This window comes from Pleurodeles waltl, chromosome 7 (genome assembly GCF_031143425.1).
Source record: "Pleurodeles waltl isolate 20211129_DDA chromosome 7, aPleWal1.hap1.20221129, whole genome shotgun sequence".
Taxonomy (NCBI): domain Eukaryota; kingdom Metazoa; phylum Chordata; class Amphibia; order Caudata; family Salamandridae; genus Pleurodeles; species Pleurodeles waltl.
The window spans coordinates 285,784,665-285,797,966 of NC_090446.1; positions in this window are offsets into that span (position 1 = coordinate 285,784,665).

Consider the following 13,302-nt stretch of genomic DNA (forward strand, 5'->3'; position numbering starts at 1 on the left):
TTCCCATATAAAGGATATCATAAACCTGCCAAAAGGGTAACTTCAAAATCAATCGTTTTACTTCTCTTTAAACAAAATCTTACGACACCATGGAAAATAAGTGGTGCAAACTGTCAGGACGTTTTGTTTTTTTTCCAAAGTGGAATAGATGTCTCAGTAAACAGCTGCCACTCAACAAGGGTGGCCGGGTGGAACAGAGGAAATATATATGTTTTTAAAAAAAAGCTTACTTTCAAGGGAGATGCATTTGTCTCCCCTCTGTCCTCGTTCTCTTCCTAGCTCACACAGACTCCAGGCCAATCACGACGCTGCTGTCACTAGCATGACAGAAGTGCTGTGATTGGTCTGAGCGGCCTGCTTTGCCGCTCAGACTGGGAGTGGGAGCCTTGACATGTTCTCCACTCGGCTGTTCAATAAAGCAAGGTAGAGAACATGCAAAGTGCCTATATCTTCATTGGCCAGCCCAACACATTAAGCCAAACAGACATGCACACTTTGTGCAGCAAAAGCTCTCTTCCAGACCCCTCCCTCCATCCCAGTCCCGCCGCTTTCTTTAGTTTTTCTTTCCCCACAATACAGTGGGTTATGCTCCTCCGCCTTAGTGGATGAGCCGCCCCTGTGTGCATGTTTCATGGCTATGCAACAACTTCTATAAAGGAAAATACACCAGCTGCAGCATGTCAAGTTAACAGAATTTGCACAAAGCATCAGACTAGGTCCAACATTTGAGGAAACATGCAGCACATAGCTCTTCATTCAGGAAACACTGCAACAAGTGCAAGAATATGTCTTGTGTTTGACAGGAAATGCAAATGATGTCATGGGGCAGGTATCCTCTTATCCAAACTGAAATTCATTCCTGCTCGATGGGCAGGTGACCCTTTCTAAAGGTTCTGCACTATGGCATCTGCCAGCTGTAAAAGTTGTGTAAGATGGCCTTTGTTCAAAATTCCTATCCCTCCCTCAGCACATTGTCTCCATGGAGTCATTTAGGGGTTACCAGTGGTTGCAGCTGCGACCCCGTGTGTGCCCTTAGTGATCCCTGGCGCTGCCTTTGCAACCCCTGGCTTCGGAGGTGGCAAATTCAGTGCCGGGAACACAGTGGCAGTTTGTCACAATTGTTATAAGTTGAGGCTCCACTTTCATTGTTTTCTGTAATTTTTTATTGCATTAATAGTGAATAATCATATATCTTTCACTATTAGTGTAATACAAATGGAGTTAAGTTAGTTGGAATATGCCTTTCCATGGCAGCTGAGGTACGTAATAACTGCTTTTAAAAGGATGTTGTGCGTGTGCTTGTGGGTCAGAGTGTGTTTATGTGAGAGACAGTGTGCGTAAGTGTACATTTGTGTGTGAATTTGTAAGTGTGTGTGCATGAATGAAAGTGGAGGTCAATGAGCGTGTGATGTCACGTCTGCTTCCGCTGGCATTGAGGTGAATTGACATCCATGGGTGTCTCCCTAGACTTTGTCTAGTGTTCACATTTTGACCCTTTGCCCCATTTTGTGCACCTTCCTCCGGTCCCTGTTTGGATTATTGTGGCCTTCACTGTCTTGCGCATGAGCATCTAAAAAATACATATACAGGAAATGTGGCATTTTGTCCCCAAGGAGTTTCTAGGGAAATTGGTGCAAAATTACATGTTAAAACACATTGAACCGTTAACATTGCCAATCTAAGTTTTAGACTGTAGTTAATAGTTGTAATATAAGACATTACCACAAATTGCCATAAAAGAGTTATCCCTTTTACTAACATTTATTAATGCAAACAATTCAAAGATGTAGGGCCTGATTTAGATACTGATGGACGAGTTACGATGTCACAACAGTGACGGATATCTTGTCAGCTGAAATTTAAATCCTATTTTATCTAATGGGATTTATATTTTGGCAGACAGGATATCCGTTACAGTTATGACAGTGTAACTCGTCTGCCAGTATCTAAATCACACTCATAGTGTGCTACTAAAGGCAGTAAACAGAACTACAAAAAGTCTTTCAAAGGAATTCTCAATCCTCATGTAAATATTATTTAAGTAAAGGGCTACTGAAAAAATGTGGTTTAAATACTCTATATGCCATTTAAAAAAAATATAATTGAAGCCCCATATTTTGCAATATACAAGAACTGAAAATGGAGGACCCACATGTAATTTTGATTCTGGTGGCATCTCCCCAACACTGTTTTGGTCTAAGTGCACCAGTGAAGAATTGTCATTGGGGACCAAATACCGAAGAGTAAAGTTCAGACAGAGGAGAAAAAGGATTGGTGAGGCACAGAAACAGAAGCCCCCTTGAACCTTCAAACTGGCTTGTTATTGTAGGGTGAAGAAAACTCTTGAAGAAGAACAAGTAGGGGCAGAAATTCTTTTTACGTAAAGATCCAAGATGTAGAAAGCACGTTTGGTGAGAGTTGCCAATACTGGATTCAGAGCTATCGTGCATATTGAATAAATTGCAGACTAAATTGGTGTTAAACAGTAACTCAACCTCATTTGAAGTCTATTCTGAGTCATGCAGATCATTTAAAAAAAAAATTTTTGCAATATTTCTGGGCTTTTTTCCCTGATAATTTTCAGCCTGATAAGGTTTGGCCTTCAGGATTTTGTTCGAAAAATTGAGAGAGTAGTAATCACACAACACGTGATACTGGTAAGTTTGCAAACACACCCTTACATAGGGATTAGAATTCAACCCTTAGCTTATAGTGAGGGTCATAGAGCTGTGAGAGCTGAGATTTTCCTGATAAATATTTTGGGCCAGATGTAGCAAGCCGTTTGCATGTCGCAAAATGCGAAAATCACAGTTTGAGCCATGCAAACAGCCTAACACGATGCTCATTCCCAAATTGCGAGTCGGTACCGACTTGCAATTTGGTAATGCGACTCGCAAATAGGAAGGGGTGTTCCCTTTCCTATTTGCGACTCGCATCGCAATTCGGAATTGCTTTGTGACCGCGAATGCGGTCACAAAGCAACTCACAGTTACCACCAGTGTCACACTGGTGGTAACTCATTCGCAAAAGGGAAGGGGTCCCCACGGGACCCCTTCCCCTTTGTGAATGTCGACAAAAATATTGGACCACTTCCTACTCTGAAAAAACGAAACCAAATGGTTTCGGTATTTTTTTCATTTTGCAACTCATTTTCCCTTAAGGAAAACGGGCTGCAAAATGGAAAAAAAAAATGCTTTATTTAAAAAGCAGTCATAGACATGGAGGTCTGCTGACTTCAGCTGGCCACCATCCCTGTGAGTGCAGGGACTCACTATGAGGTCGCAAAATGCGACCCACCTCATGAATATTGATGAGGTGGGTCTTTGCGACCCCATAGCAAGTCGCAGGCGGTGTCACAGTCCGAGTCGCAATCTCAGAGTTTCCTACATGTGGCCCTTTGTCTTTAGGTAATTATACTTACAGAATGTGTGAATTAATTTAGTTATAATATTGTGTTTACGAGAATTGTGACCAACTAAATGGCCAACATCATGGCCCTATATTTTGTTTTCCATGCTTACTTAAACTGCTGAAATTATTTTGCCTTTAGAAAAGTGTGTGTTTCTGTACTAGAATACATGTAAGAATTAAATGTGTATTTAGTGGCTTCTGCTGGACTGAAGTAGAAGCTAATGCAAGGTCACTTTAGAATGCAAGCTGTATAAAATGTTTCTAGTATATTTCCTGATTATGTTTCCACAGTCTGACTGATTTCATTGTCTATAATTATGTTTGTTACTCGTATGCTCTTTCCTCGAAGGAAAAGAAAAGGTGTGGTAAAGAAGTGTTAGTGTATTTTGTAATCGTTTTCCTGTGAATTCTAATTCCAGTGGCTGAAACAAAGGGTCCACAAATGAAGCCGGAGAAGACGATGTGCAAGATACAATTGTATATTTTTTTTTTTTTTCGTCAATGGAATAACAGCAAATAAACAGTAGCATAAACAATCTATATAATTTTGATATCTTTTAATGTTCTGATTGGTCATAGCTTTCTCACCTCATACTTTATCCAATCATTTTAATTTAACAAGTTTAATTTAATGTTCAGTCACCATGAGTTAGGGATCAGATCCTCTTTGTCTGTGTTCCAGGTTCCTGAATTCCTAAGACTTACTTTACGATCTGTCACTTTGACATTTCATGTTTTCCCAGATAGTCTATTGACATTCCGGCACTTTATCACTTTACCTATACTTAGATGGTTTAGTGTATCTTATAGTCCAAAGTCTAAACCATCACCCCTACTCTTATTCCTGATGCTACTTTTTCCTGTCCTGACGCTGGTGCCTGATGTTGCTGTCCCACTGATGAAGTAGACGTTTTTGCTGATTATCGTAGTGATTTGGTAAATGTATGAGCTGTGAATTGTTATTTATCTTTTGTTTTTCAAGTACCAACTGCAAATGCTGCTTATTATTGATAGCACCATAGCTAGGTGTTTTTTAACTTTATGTTACTAAAACATTTACATGAAGTCCAACATGTTGATGCTAATTAGTGGTTCGTTAGGTACTATTTTCAATCTCATGAACAGTCATTGATATTTTGGTCTTATTGTTATCAGATGTATTCAATTTCTCCTGCTCAGATTCTATTGCTATGGTTTTGTGTGATAACCATTGAGATCATTTTTCTTTTTGCATTGATTAAACTTACATACATTAGTTGTTCGAATCATCCTTTATTGTTTCTCTACATGTATCATTGGAGTTTGAGAATTATTTTCTTGACCTTAGCGATGTTAATATAGGTAAATAAATTATTAACTTCTTAATAAACTGGTGTGGGTATTGATGTTGAATTGATAATCATATGTTTATGTGAATGCCTATGACATAATTCAGATGATGTTTTCTTTAAAGCAGATTCGGTTCAGTTCATCGACTTAGTGTGTGAAATCCACTCTCTAGTCCTTTGTGACTAAAATATAGCTAGGGTTTCTCCGCATCAACAGAGCTTTCTCTAGGATTTAGAGGATTTTCAGTTCCATCCAAATTATAAATGAGTCCCTCAATCTTTCAAAACTGTTTTAATAACCTGCCATTAACTCCTTGAAAAGCCGGTGATAACGATCATATCCTTGAGGTTTCTGGTCTAATATGCTGAGGAATGTAACATTGATCCCTGCTTTCCATTTTTACTGGAAGTTTATTCGAATCCCATGTTTTGCCCATCACATTCCTGTTATCTTTGGAACTGAAAATGACAAACAGGTTTAGTGTCAGATAGTGGAAGACTGTAGAGATCGTACCTTTGTTTGGGCCCAGAGTGACAGACTGGGTGGCCGCCATGACCTCCTTCACAGGTTTCCTGGTATAGGTGATGGCGGTGGCGCTTCTCTTCATGTCAACTTTCAGGGTGCCTGAGTGTCGTTTTTGAGAGTCAATGTTAAACTGATGCCTTTGCCAAGTTCAGGGGTTCTCTCCACCAAAAACTTTCCAGAGAATTCAGGCTTTTGTGTGGGTGCCGCCTCCTCTCTTGCAAGACTAAAGGCTGCTGTTGTGCTTGCCTCCCCAAACAACCTGTTTCGGGCCTTATTGAAAACCTCTCTTTCTTTAGCAGGACCTGAAAAATGAAAGGATTCAGCCCAATGCAGGGAAAAGTGCACTAAGCAACTAATTTACTGACGTCTCACAACAGAAAGCTTATCATTTCCAATAAGCAGCTTTTACTAGCAATGAGTACATTTGAACAGCCCCATGTCTAAATAAATGGATCACTGTGAGATAACTTTCTTGCTTTGGGTGAAAGTGTGATGATGATAAATACGTCCCCCTCGCAAAATAAGTGTTAATGGGTCCCACCCTCAACCATCTGCACCAATAAGTACAGCCTAACACCCTCTATGTTGAATTTTCTGGGAGGCATGTGAAGCCCCTCCCATGACTACCTAGTTTTTCATGTAATCATTCAGTGTGAGGTTGTCAAAGTTTTGTACACTTAATCCAGCAGATCCCATAATCATTAGGTCAATTGGAGAAACCGGTGTGAATTTTAATTTAACATACCAGGGACTGACAATGACCATTTATCAGTGAGATATACGGAGGGTACTGTACTTGAGTATGCTTTCTGTCCTGTTTTCTATATTTTTGTAACTGATTCATATTTTCCTATTGTTTAGATACAGCTTGGTGCATTAAGCTGCCATTGGGCATGTACTGCATTTGAAAAGTTGCTAAATGTTAAATAACATCAATATATGTTTTGCGGCATTCATGCGCAGAATAAAGATGCTCTCCTTTGAAAAATACTACATCGCAACCAAGTAACAGCCCACCTGTACTCTCAGAACCCAGCCTCCCTCTAATCGCTGATTGACTTTAAATTTGCCTTTAATCCTGTACAGTGCTCCACTACCTTTTAGCTAGGTTTGCACTCTACAAATACCAAGTGCATAAATACATAAAGTGCCATCACAGAATTAAACATTTTAACTGTGAATAAAAGGTTTGATTGTAGGCAAAAACATTGCATGATTTTGTAGTTGGGAGGGAATGTGTGCAGGACGAGTATCAATGCAGTTTATTGTGTAAGATAATTTAGGGGAGAAGATACTAGGAGTTCTTGAAAGTGACTTTGGGTATGAGAAACTGCAGGTGCTGATATAGATGATCCATCCAATTAGAGGTGGGTGGCTGCAGGATAAGGGGTAATGTTCAGTGGGAGCTTCTTGTGTCAATCAAGGTATCTCACTGACGTATATATGTTTCCCCAGGGATTCACCCACTTTTCTAAAACTGACATTTTGGGAACCTACACCCAGTCTTGTCTAGGCCACTACTACTCAGTACTCAATCCTGTGCATTCCAAAAAGGCGACTAAACACGCTGTCCCAGAGAAGCTGTTTACAGAACTCTAAGGAACTGCATTCGTAAAATGGCAGTGGCATTCTGCTCGCTAAAGGATACCTTGAACTGCTGGAAGGTAGTGAATGAGTGAATGGGTGTTAGTCCTAACATTTTCTGGAAGTTTATGCCTTTACATTGATGGCATTCATTGGTATTTAATGCCATATTTTATAACGGAGGTATAATGTTTTGTACCTATAGCATGTCTCACATTGCTCAGAGGATGTCCATTATGAGGACACTGGGTAAATATTTGGGCATTTCATAAAATCGAACATCAATCAAGTAGCTGACCATGGTGTAAGGAACACCCCACAGGTCTAATTTGAGCAAGGCAGGTACTTAACCCTGCACAATAATCTGATAGTGCCTTCACTTTTCTCTGAGGAGTTGCGTCAAATATCTGCCATCCATTGTATTGTGGTCCCAGGTCATCACGAACAAGTCAAACTTCATTCCATACATGAAAATACCTACAATGAAAATGAAGCAAAGAAATATGTTAGGTGTGGTGGATTGCTCAAAAGACAATGACTGTAAATTGCACTATGTGTACACAAAAAATGTATATAAGCAAACCTCCTAAAGAACACCACTACTGTGGATTAGGCCCGACATCTGTAGTCATTATGAGTGCATACGCCTCAAAGAAAACATGGTAGAGTGCGTCTTCACCCATCACCCATGAAGAACACAAATCTTTAGAGCACCTAAATGATACTATCAGGTTATTTGTGTCTGGGAACTGCTTAGCAGAAGTAGAATTGGCCTGCACCTAATATACATCTCAATTTTGCTTTAGAATGAGTATGTTTTTATAAGAGATATCTGAGTAGTATGTGCTTGTGCTCACATTTTGATAAGGGTCTTTCTGGGAGCATGTTGTATATTCTATCTCTCAGGGGAAGATTGCAGGGCCAGACAGAAGCTGCAAAGTGTCTTTCATGCCATCATGGAATGTTGAGACTGGGGTTGATTGAGTCTTGTGTGAGGCAGTTGGTGAGACAGATTGTGATGCAGCTGAAAACTAGAGGGAGATACACATCAGGCTCCCCAAGGTCCCTTCATTTGAGAAGGTTCAAGGGTGGAGGATTGAGATCTGAAACTTTCAGAAAATAAATTATTATTTTGAAGGGATACTCATAACAGACTAATACATATCTTTGGTTTAGATGACCATTCAGTTGTAAGGTAAGCTCTCCCAATGCCCTGGTAGTTATGGCACAAGCAGTAGACAGTTGCCCAGAGGCATATGTGCTACATTGAAGCAGTACAAAAGAACATTCAAGTTAAGAACACAACACAATAAAATCCTCCCACTAATTTTTAAAAATCAGAAAAATATTGATTTGGAAAGAGATGCTAAAACTATTGAACATGGACCAGACAAACCGGAAATATGTACTTTTAAAGTTTTACAGCAAAATGTACTAAGACCACAAAAGACCTCTGAAAGGTGATGCTGAGGTGCCGGTCTTACCCTGTGCACTTGCCAGTGTTAGGAGAATTCTCTACAATGAATCCTGGGAAATTTCCCACCTCCATTTGCAGCACATCCTTTATGAAAACACTGCAAACACTGCGAGAACCCTTCATTTAAAATGGCCCTGGCATTTTTACATATTGGGTGTGCAGATGAAGGTCTGACGTGACTTTCAGAATAGAGATTACAGATACTGAGACCCCCTTTTGTGATCCCTACTTCAAAGTAAGTAGTCCTTTGTGTTGCTTGTTTGTTCCCATCCCTCACCACTTAACGCATACCTGTTAAGTGGTGACTTTTGGCACCACTTTAGCCTGCCTGCAATCCATCGTCCTCCAGGGTTCTTCATTAACAACTGTTAAGGGATGTCTATTGTAGTCCCTCCAGTGGGGCTAGCAGACATACTGATTTTTATTGGGTTTTTTCTCTTAGATAATGCAAAGTATTATTTTTAATAGTTATTTTTCCACTACCCTTATCAAAAGTCTACCATCCCCATTGAATGAGGTTTCTAATAACAAGTGGAAGAACTGGTAATTATTTATCTAACATTATGAATGCTATGTTTAGCCACAATTAGGCCTACTCATGGACAATGTAGTTATCCTGCACAGTGGCAGCACTTGGCCTTTTCAGGTGTCACTGTAATGGTTTTTAACACCAGCTAACTAGTGCATAATGGTTTCCTCTGTAGCCATACACTTATTTCGCATTAATGTTGCAAATTTGCATTGCATACTACACAGAACCTTTAGCTTTCGTGCCATTGGTGTATTTTCTCTTTCAACTTACCATGGTCTTATTGGAAACTAGATAATATAGTTGGGTGTGAGCAATTTGAAAGTGGATGTTTATAAGGAACATACTTTCCGCCATTGAATGGCAATTTCACAGTGCTCAATATCATAAAGGTGAAAAGTCAGACAACCCACACATAAAAAACAAATTGCTACTAAACCCTACTCTGAAACCTACTCTGAACCCGACCCATTTTAGATCATAAGCCAGCTCTCAGGTTCCCAATTTTTTACCTGAGTTTAATAGAGTCAAACCCTTGCATAAATGGGATGCTATGCCTATAAAGCGACTGCTGGACACAATCATCGCAGGACCACAGGTGAACCACCAGAAACACAAATAAGGCAGCATTAATAGATGCCGCACCCCTCCTTGTGCTGATGAAGCCCAAGCCTGTCACACTCAATGGGCGTAAGGTGAACAAATATCAACTGTGTAATCCCTGTAAAAGCCAGCATCATTAATACCAAAGAATAGGATTGGTATGGGTTGACTGTAGTCTCATTTAATTAAGAACCTTAGAAAAATGAATTCTGGGAAAGGGTCAGTTTATATGACAGAGAGTTGCTTTAGTTTGGTTGCAAGGAATATTGACAAGGAGATGTCAACCTTCTTAAAGAACTGGTGAAATGTGCAATGCTAGGGGTATATGTTGGGGTTACATTATTAGGAAGACTTAGGGTGTGAATTAGAGTTTAGTGGAGGGGGTTACTCCATCACAAACATGACATTTAAATAGGCTCAGTGAATAATCTTTCAAATATAGGCCCATATTTATACTTTTTGACGCAAATCTGCGCTAGCGCAGATTTGCGTCAAAAAGTATAACGCTAGCTACCGCCATTCCACCTCACCAGCCGGGCATCATATTTATGGAATGACGGTAGCCGGCGCTGCGGCCTGGTTAGCGTCAAAATAAATTACTCTAACCGGGTAGCGTAGGTGTAGGGAAGAATGGGGGCTGTACATCAAAGAATGGTGCAAGTCAGGTTATAGCCCAAAATATTGACTCTAACCTCACTAGTGTAATTTTTTGATGCACAGCCCCTATGAAAATGACTCCTGTCTTAGGAAAGATAGGAGTCATGCCACCCTGCCCAATGGCCAGGCCCAGGGGACTTCTGTTCTGTCCCCTGGGCATGGCCATTGGGCACAGTGGCATGTAGGGGGGCCCAAGTTAGGCACCCCATGCCACTTCTACTTAAAAAAAAATACTTACCTCTACTTACCGTAGATGGGTCCCCCCATCCATGGGTGTCATTCAGGGGTGGGTGAGGGTGGCAGGGGGTGTCCCTGGGGCCTGGCCTTTGATTAATTTTTTGCCCGGGATTGCCTACCTTGCATGTCATTAGCGCAAGGTAGGTTTCCACTGTAAAAAAAATGACTCTCACTACATAAATTTGGTGCTAGACTGGTCTAGCACCAAAGTATAAATATGGAGTTAAGTTTGCGCTGAATTTGTGTAAAAAAAAAATGACGCAAATCCGGCGCAAACAGAGTATAAATATGCCCCATAATTTCCTAGACTAAACCAAACACATGTCAACAGGGATTCATAATATGATATTTGAGAAGTGGCACAAGTGCAGATCAATAACTCAGTATGACAGTGGACTAGACATTTTTGCTGTGTGTGGCTTTCAGGGTAGTCAAGAAGTACTAGTCTACTTTATCTCATTCAATCTAACCAAATTGTGAGTTCACTTTGGCTGCACATCTCTACTAGTGTACCAAACCAAGAATGAGTGAGACGCAAGATGCATTGGCTTTGTCAATGCTTCTTTCAAAACAGATGTAACTAATTTGTGGATGAGGAGCTCACCCACATAAACATATATCATAATCATTTCTAATTTAAAGTCAGCAATCATATTTTAAGCCTGGTTGCCCCTCTGGCCAAAGAGGAAGGTCTGAGACTTTTAAAGATTAGTTGGAAGAAAGGTATAAAGGCAAGTATCTGCCAGTGCTATTACAAAATGGTGAAAACCATATTCTTTATCCAATGTGGTGTCACATGCATAACCCAATAATTGACATGAAAGTGGCATGAAAATATACCACTTCAGATGGACAAATTATACCCGAGATAAGAGCCTGGTTGAGGATGGAAATGCACTGATTCAAAGCAGAAATGCCAAGCTGAACCCTTACTTCAATCCTTGGTTGCATTGATAGCTTTATAACGCTGTGAAGAGATCCCCATTTTGATGCAGATGAACTTAAAAAGAACCCAGAAACCCCTGGAGGCAAAATACCTTTTATAAATATTGTGTCAATACCTAACACACATCAAGTAATAACTCTGGTTTTAAACTATGTGGCTAATCTTCCCTTTAAGGACCTTCTAATATTTTTTATTAATGCAGTTTTTATATCAGGAGTTCCACCAAACGTAATGGAGGGTTCTCATGAGCACCATTTACATTACACTAGGTCACCTTAATTTTTTAAGCAGAGGGAGATTAATTAATTTTCTCAGAATCACATGATGTTGAGCGGATCCCCAGTTCAAAAGTCCGCAGCTCGATTAATAACGTATATTACGCTTTCTTCACAGGGCAAACCTCAAAATAGGAAGTATTTTTAGCATCCAGAATCTAACGCACTCTGGAGTGTTGTTATTTACCAGATTCTGTAGATATTCTCCTGTATACTGCCCCAGTTGTAGGAAGGTCTGTGTTTTTTGAACTTATAATCAAGCCTAAAAGTCTCACGATTTGTCTAAGCAAACCCCCCCCCCCACAGTTATAATTTTGCTTCAGCAAAGGAAACAAGCCAAATCCATTTTTCGAACATTTAGAATGGCAAAATCACAGTAATGCAATAGACTTGGTAGCAAAGCAGAATTGCATCTGAACTAGAAGTATAACTAATAAATTAAAATTGTAATATAAGTATATCTAGGGTAAAATTACCAGAGCATTGTGCATAATGTCTATCCCATATAAGTGGAAAGGTCATTGCAAATGCTAAATCACTTATCTAATTATTCTGTTGTGCCTGCAGAGATAGCTGTGCCTTCCCAAGCTTTAGCTCTGTTAGCTGGCAAAAAAAGATCCTGTACACTCTAGTGGTAAAAACAGGCAAGCCCATACACAAGTATAGGATTATGCAACCTCTAATTAAATTTGTTATTGAATACCAACATTTTTCCTCTTTAAAAGATTCTGATAAATTGTCTTTGGAGTTTTCAGGGGTAGATTTGCCAAATAATGTCACTATGGCCCTCATTATGACATTGGCGGTAAATGCCACTTACCGCCGCGCTGACGGCAGCCAACTTACCGCTGCTTGGCGAATACCCGTTCACCATATTATGACACACACACACACACCAATCCAACAGAATACAGCCACATAGACAAATCTGCCACACGAAAGGTCAGCGATAAAGTGGAGGTACCAAAACCCACACCGTTATGCCAACAGAACAACACCCATCACATTATGACCTACGAATCACCACAGTGGACATTCAACGGCGGTAAACCATTGGCGGTACATACCGCCACGCTCACAATGGACACCCACATACAAAACAACACTAAATTGGCCAATACGAAAAACACACACCTGACACTCATACACACAACACACCCACACACTCACATCACTATCAAAACACACACTCATACTACCCACAACCCTTTGCCAACAACTATTGCCATCACAAGACTGAGAAGAAGAGCACAGAGACAACTAGACACACACACCACTGACACCCATACACCCCGTGCACTCCACATCAACACCCCACCACATTACCCAACACACCCTCACCAACACACATCACACAACAATCATGGCACCACAAAGGCACCCCCGTTTCACTGAGGAGGAGTTAAGGGTCATGGTGGAGGAAATCGTCAGGGTAGAGCCACAGCTCTTTGGAGAACAGGTACAGCAGATATCAATAGCAAGGAAGATGGAGCTATGGTGTAGAATCATGGACAAGGTCAATGCTGTGGACAGCACCAAGAACAAGGGACAACATCAGGAAGAGGTGGAATGATCTACGGGGGAAGGTACGTTCCAATGCAGCAAGACACCAGCTCGCCATACAGAGGACTGGCGGTGGACCCCCCACCTCCTCCCAAACAACTCACAGCATGGGAGGAGCAGCTACTGGCAATACTGCATTCTGGGGAACTTGCTGGAGTTGGCAGAG